The sequence below is a fragment of the Cibotium barometz genome, chromosome 48, assembly GCF_041138505.1.
Source record: "Cibotium barometz isolate CiBa-2024 chromosome 48, ASM4113850v1, whole genome shotgun sequence".
Lineage (NCBI taxonomy): Eukaryota > Viridiplantae > Streptophyta > Polypodiopsida > Cyatheales > Cibotiaceae > Cibotium > Cibotium barometz.
Window position 1 is genome coordinate 16,865,431 of NC_141093.1, and position 7,926 is coordinate 16,873,356.

Consider the following 7,926-nt stretch of genomic DNA (forward strand, 5'->3'; position numbering starts at 1 on the left):
ATCTGAGGATCAAGTTAACAGAATTCGAGGAATTCTGTTTGGAGTTCAAACCTGGATCTAGAAGTATTGGGATACGGATTTAAGATTATTCATGGTTTTCAAACAAAAAATCAAAACAAAACTTGCATAGAAACCCTGTTTTCTTAAAAGACTGTCTTACGCCAGAATGCTGGAGGGAGCATTTGGCATATATGTTTATCTAAGGGAAGTTCGGTTATAACAGCTGGCAGGGAGTGTTCGAGGGATAGCTCACGCGGCAAAGCCTGCCGAGGTCTTGACCAGCCTCGGTATGGTTAAAATGGTGCGCTTCCAGTACGTGGGGGCGAGGGCCGACGAAGCGGTCCCTGAGTGAAGTGCCAGGACACCTAAGGAGGATCCTGGAGGATTCTGACCAGGCGATGCACGGGCTCGCGGTGCCGAGGACACCCATTCGTATGTCGAGGAAGATATTGTATGACAGACCAATGTTATTGTAATCTATCACTGGATCTCGTTATTGACTCGCTGGTCTCAACGGAGAGTCTAGAGTGATACTGTTTTGTGAGAAACAAAGACTCAATGGAAATTTTGAAGTATGGCATGTGAAACCAGTAAATTGTTTTGTCAATGGATTATTTTTATATTAAAGTTTTAAAGAGGAGTGTGTGTGTATCTGTTTTCTAAAGCTAAAGTTAAGAAAGGCATTTCAATTATGGGTGGGTGAGTACTTGTTTGGTTCCACCGATTCCAGTGGTAGTGGCTAACCCATGGGCCAAATGGGGTTAGGCTAGAATCATGGAGTTTTAATAATCAAATTGAAAAAAAATCTTAGGATTACGCTAGGCTTCGAGTAGATAGTTAATGCCCTGATAAATTCTCGATTGAGTGGATCAACGGTTGTGCCTAATCTTGATTAGAAAAAAAGCGTTGAATTGCTCAGATGATCAAATTATATCAGTGATAGTTTCCTTCTATTTGTTTATTCAGGTAGAGGATAGTTTAGATTTTGATCTCGTTAGAAAACTCGTTAAGAAAAATTCAAAAAGGTGGAATTGTCCCCGCTTTCCGGGCATGGGAACTTTTTCCCGGTTTCGGTTTTCGGAGTGACCACCAGCCTAGTCTCGTGGCCGGATATTTGTGGGCGAGGCCCCGAGTGAGAGACCCTACACCGTGCAGGAGGGGACTGCTTCCGCTGCTGTCAGCTACCGGGAGTCCGGCGCACAGAGGGAGCAGTGGGATCTCACAGTTGGTATCAGAGCAAAAATTGCCTAATTTTTTTTAATAGAAATGTGGAAAAGAAATGTTTTTCACTCGTTAATACTTTGTGAATGAACTTCAAAAATTAAAAACTTATAAATTGAATTGTAAATTTATAGATGGACACCCCAAACCTATCTGGAATTCCTGGACTCTCTCAGAGTCAGGATATGATAGCTTTTGCGTTTGATCACCTCATCAACTCTGCTACGAACCGAATGAGCAGAGTGAGACTCGCTCGCCATTTTGAGAGTCTTTACTTTCCTGATCCTCTTGAGCGACATCGGTATATGTGGTTTAATGGAGGACGGTGCATTAATGTCAGTACCAGCCAGCGTCGGAGGCTCAGGCAAAATATCTCCTTGGCCATGATTCTGATAAGACTAGGGCTTGTTCAGCATGTGCAGCTCTTTGATCATTCACCTAGAAACTTTAGAACTTCATGCCGATTTTTTAGACTTCTTAGCCGCTTTATCCCTAGGAATAGAATTACAGCACCTCTTTGTGTAATGAATCGTGCGTACCATGGTATGTCTTCTTCGTAATTTCACTTCTTTATGCGATTAAGACTGAGGCGGTGATTCTGGAGCCGAGCTGCTCTATGTACATATTGTAACTTTTATATAAATAAAGAAATGTTTCCGGAGAAAAATTCCCTGTTATATAAGTGATTGTTTATAGACGATCTGATATAAAGAAAAATCTGTTATCGGACATATGTCATAGATCTCCAATAAGATCATTGTCTTGTTTAAGAAATTGTTTTCCGAACCTCTTAAGTCTTAGAATCTCGTGGATGATATCAAAATAAAAATTTAATAATATATAATTTTTTGGCAGAATCATGATACGAGGAAACCGTGGCCGTCAGCCAGACCCTGTCTCTGAAGATGACGAGCTTGACCCTGATGTTCGCAAGGCTCTTCATAGGACTTAGCCAGGACCCTTCAAAGGAGAAGGGTAGAACCTGGGCGAGGCTGTGGAGAAATGGGTGGAACCCATGGAAGGGTATTTTGATGTCACAGGCTACCATGAGCGGAGCAAAATAGCTCTTGCCCGGCTGAAAATAGTGGAAACAGCCAGGGTAGCATGGAGGAACCACTGTGACACCAATCGTCTGAAAATAGTGGAAACAGCCAGGGTAGCATGGAGGAACCACTGTGACACCAATCGTCTGGACAGAAATACTTAATCTTGGAATGATCTAAAAACCTATCTAAGAAAGAGATTTTGTCCCCCTGGATTTTTGGAAACCAAAATGAACGAATTTTTAGAGCTAAAGGAGGAGAGCAAAACCATCGAGGAATATCACCACGCCTTTGCTCTTCTACTCAAATATTCACCACCTCTAGATGAAGAGCAACTCATGGCCAGGTTCATTCGGGGAATGAACGAACCTTTGGACACACTGTTCAAAAATGCCAAGCCAGTGTCCATGGCTGAAGCCATAAGAATGGCAAAAGATTTTGCCAAAGCCTTTGTAGGAAAGGTCCTACCAAAGCCTGCACCCTCTACCTTTAAAAGATTCCAAGCCCAGGGAAGTACTTCAAACTTTCCATCCCCGAAGAGGCAGCAAGGCCCGAATCAGAATCAGGATGCAGGAAGATTCCGAAGTGAAGGAAGACCCTTCCCCTAGAATACTTTCTCAGGAGCCCCACCTCTTTCAAGAAATCAGAGGGATGAGCTTAGAACTGAAAACCGATGTTTTGGATGCCAGGGTTTCGGTCAGCAGTTAAAAGATTGCCCGACTCCTGCCATGTCAAGGGGACAGGGAAGTCAAGGACCCCGAATTCAGAGACCAACCCCTTCATACTAGTCCAATCAAGGTCCGTCTTGCCCAAGCCAGGGTAATCCCAGAAGAACTCCAGCTCAGCCATTTGCCTCTGTCCAGAGTAACCTCAGAACTCCTTCCCAGAACTGGGGCAACCAAAGAGGAAGATTTCTACCTTAGACTGCAGCAGCCAGAGCAGTCACAATTTCAGATGTAGTAGAAGAGGAAAAAGGGCAGATCTATGCTGCCATTCAAAATCAAGGGCCTAACCAGTAGTTCTCCGTCATCCATACTCCAGCAGAGTATCAGGGTAAGCCTTTTAAACTTTTGATTGATTCAGCAGTTCTCATTCATTCATTTCCCCTGGATGCTTGCGTAAGCTAGTCTTAGAACGGAAATCAGGGAAACCTATGCAAGTTGAATTGGCCAGTGGGAAGACTCTTTTCACTCACCATGAGATAGATCTTATCCAGTTCAATCTAGATGGTAATGTAACCGACTGTCAGTTTAAAGTCTTACCTCTGGGAGTTTTTGATGGGATCCTTGGAATGGATTGGCTTCACAAAAATCAAGCTGACATACTTTGTCACAATGGAACCATTTCCTTCCATGACCTTCACGGGAACAAAGTTCAAGGAAATGGAGTTTCCGGATCCCCAGACCTTCAGTTATAGTAAAAGCTTCCAGGTTGCTGAAAGGACTTAGGAAGAAGCAGCAAATTTATGTTGTCAAAATGAACCCAGTAGACTCAAAGCTTAAGGCTAAAGAACCAGAATGGTTAAGTGAATTTGATGATCTATTCCTAGCAGAGCTAACTGAAATGCCTACAATTCGGGAAGTAGATCATGTGATTGAGTTGACCCCCGGAGCTTAACTAGTAGCCCTACACACGTACAAAATGCCAGTTCCTGAAGCCATTGAACTCAAGGAACAGCTTAGGCAGCTGTTAGAACAAAGGTTTGTAAGACCCAGTGTTTCACCTTGGGGAGCGCCAGTTCTCTTTTAGAAAAAGAAAGATGGAACGCTTAGACTCTGTGTGGACTACAGAGGTCTAAATCAGCTGCAGTTAAGAATAAGTATCCTATCCCAAGAATTGATGAGCTTTTGGTTGGACAGGCTAAATGGATCCCAGATCTTCACAAAAATAGATCTCAAATCCAGGTATTACCAGATCAGGATCAATGATCAAGATATACCAAAAATAGCTATCAATACTCGCTATGGGCATTATGAATTTACTGTCATGCCATTCGGATTAACTAATGCCCCAGCTACATTCAATCGCCTAATGCAGGACATCCTCAGAGAATACTTGGATGATTTTGTTCCAGTTTTCTTTGATGACATTCTGATTTACTCAAGGAATGCAGCTGACCATGAGACTCATGTTAGAAAAGTTCTTGAGATTCTAAGGAAGCATCAACTCTTTGCCAAAAAGAGCAAATGCACTTTCTCTGCCAACCACGTTGAATACTTGGGCTTTCTGGTATCCAAAGATGGAATTTCTCTAGATTTCGCAAAAGTCCAAGCAGTCACATAGATTGGCCGGAACCAAAGATAGTGAAAGAAGTTAGAGGATTCTTGGGATTGACTGGTTGGTATAGGATTTTTATACCAAAGTATGCTCTCATAGCTTCCCCCCTGACTAATCTTCTCAAGAAGAATACCCCGTTTCAGTGGTCTGCCAGGTACAAGAGTGCTTTTGATAAGCTGAAGACTGCCTTGGTAACCAGTCCCATTTTGAAGCTGCCAAATTTTTCTCTACCCTTTGAGGTAGTAACTAATGCAAGTGGTTTTGCCCTGGGAGGTGCACTCATGCAGGAAGGTCATGCAGTGGCCTATGAATCCCGAAAGCTCAGAACGCATGAGAGGAATTATGCTGTCCATGACCTGGAATTACTTTCAGTAGTCTATGTATTAAAGTTGTGGAGACATTACCTACTGGGAAAAAGATTCACTTTGATGACAGATCATCAGAGCTTAAAGTGGATCTTTACTCAGAAGGACCTCAACATGCGCCAAAGAAGGTGGATGCAGACCCTGCAGGAATTTGATTTTGAAATCAAGTACCGCCCAGGCAAAGAAAATGTGGTAGCAGATGCCCTCAGTAGAAAAGCCTCCTTGCTTGAAACTCTGTGATATCAAATCCTTTGATTATTGAAGCAAGTGAGAAGATCATGCAGGATAGATTCTTTGGCCCTATTGCTACCCTACTTATGCAGGAAAGCAAAACTCCTCAGGAGTTGAACAGAGTTCAAGGGTATAGCCTAGATGATGGCATTATGTATTATAATCGTAGGCTATGCATTCCGAATGTTGAGGAAACCAAGGGACAAATTATGAATGAAGCCCATGATAGCCTTATAGAGCAGGACATCCAGGTTTCATCAAAACCTACATGTCTGTAAAGAAAAGCTTCTTTTGGCCTGGTCTGAAAAAGGATGTACTGAATCATGTATGTCAATGTCTGACATGCGAGAAAGTCAAAGCTGAAAGAGAGATATTTAGGTGAAATGATGCATTTTTGACACCTCTGCATGAGAGAATTCCCCTCATGAAGGAGGCGCCTATTTCACATGCTTGAATGAGTTTTAAACTCCCAAATAATGGGATATTTTTATCTCTTCTCTCTCTTGTTTCAACTAGATCCAAAAAGTGAGCAAAACTGATCTAAAAATGGTCAAAAATTGACCAAACTGATTTGGAAAATTCTAGAATTAGTTGGCTTGGTTAGAAACTCACTTTTTCCTATAAATAGAAGCCCTCCCCTTTGTTGAAACTCAATAGTGTTTTCGCACTGTTACCCTGCCTCTCCCAAGTGCCAAAGACTGTGAATTTTACTCATAATTCACTAGTTTTTGACCTTCCCTCTTCCAAAAGATTGGAGGCCACTCTTGTCTCAAACAAGAGTTGAACCCTTAAACCATTAAGCCAAAGGAAGCTCTCAAAGTCATTAGTAAGTTGGTGATTCTTCTCTTTTTCCACTTAATTTTATGGTTTTTTATGCTTTATGTCTTCTCTAAAATTGCAAATAATGTTATGCCTCATTACAAAAAGGCATTCCCCTCTCTTCTCTAGTAAATCCAACCATTCTCTTTCCTAGGTGAATGATTAATGATTAAAGTCAAGTTTTTTATAATGTTTATCTTAAATAGGTAGAAAAATGATTACTTTAGAATAATTTCAATACTCTTGGTGCACTTTTAAATAATTTTTGAGACTCAAAATTTAAAAAATGGTCAGCCATACAAAGGAGGTTATGGCAAAATTTTTAGAAATTAGTGAAATAAATTTCATCTTTTATTAATAAATCCTTATGGTTTCTATATTCTAAAGTACCATTTTCATGCATAGAAGATGCATTTTGATTATTTATATAAAAGAAAATTAGTATTATTATAAAAGTGTTACTTTTATCATATTTGATTTTCATGCATAGAAGTATGCATAAAAGATTAATTTTTATTATAAAAGTGTTACTTTTATCATATTTGATTTTCATGCATAGAAGTATGCATAAAAGATTAATTTTTATTATAAAAGTGTTACTTTTATCATATTTAAGTTTTATGCATAAATGGTTGCATAAAAGAAATTTTTTTATATTAAAAGAGTGAATTTCATCATAAATGATTTTTATGCATAAATGGTTGCATAAAAGAAAATTTTCTATATTAAAAAAGTGAATTTCATCATAAATGGTTGCATAAAAGATATTTTTTATATTAAAAGTGTGATTTTCATCATAAATGGTTTTTATGCATAAATGGGTGCATAAAAGATATTTTTTATATTAAAAGTGTGATTTTCATCATAAATGGTTTTTATGCATAAACTTATGCATAGAAGATTTTTTTTAATATTAAAAGAGTGATTTTCACCATAAATGATTTTTTTATGATGATAAAAGTGTGACTTTCATCAGAATTGGATTTTATGCATCATTAGATGCATATTGAATCTTTATAATTAAATAAGGGTTCTCTTTAGTCCTCTATTTAAATTTCGTAAGAATTGGAAAAATGAATAGGTAGATAATATGTGAGAGGAAATTCTACCATTTCATATTCACTAAGATGGTAATGAGAAAATTCAATTAAATTATCAAAGTCAGAGATCGAGATAAATGATTATTTTATTCCTCTTAAGAGATCCATGTTTTAGAAATCTGTAAACAAATATTCGTCGAAAGAAATTTAAAAAAAGAGAAATTGAAATAGTACCTTTCGAGAAAGATAATTTAGGAAGAACCTTTCCAGACCTAAACTCTGATTTGGACTATACCAAGACCAAATTCATTCGTCAATGACGATGTGATCAGTTCAGGCAAAATGTACTCAAAACAACCACCGAATCTGAATCTAGTTAAGACTTTTGATTTTGATCTGAGGATCAAGTTAACAGAATTCGAGGAATTCTGTTTGGAGTTCAAACCTGGATCTAGAAGTATTGGGATACGGATTTAAGATTATTCATGGTTTTCAAACAAAAAATCAAAACAAAACTTGCATAGAAACCCTGTTTTCTTAAAAGACTGTCTTACGCCAGAATGCTGGAGGGAGCATTTGGCATATATGTTTATCTGAGGGAAGTTCGGTTATAACAGCTGGCAGGGAGTGTTCGAGGGATAGCTCACGCGGCAAAGCCTGCCGAGGTCTTGACCAGCCTCGGTATGGTTAAAATGGTGCGCTTCCAGTACGTGGGGGCGAGGGCCGACGAAGCGGTCCCTGAGTGAAGTGCCAGGACACCTAAGGAGGATCCTGGAGGATTCTGACCAGGCGATGCACGGGCTCGCGGTGCCGAGGACACCCATTCGTATGTCGAGGAAGATATTGTATGACAGACCAATGTTATTGTAATCTATCACTGGATCTCGTTATTGACTCGCTGGTCTCAACGGAGAGTCTAGAGTGATACTG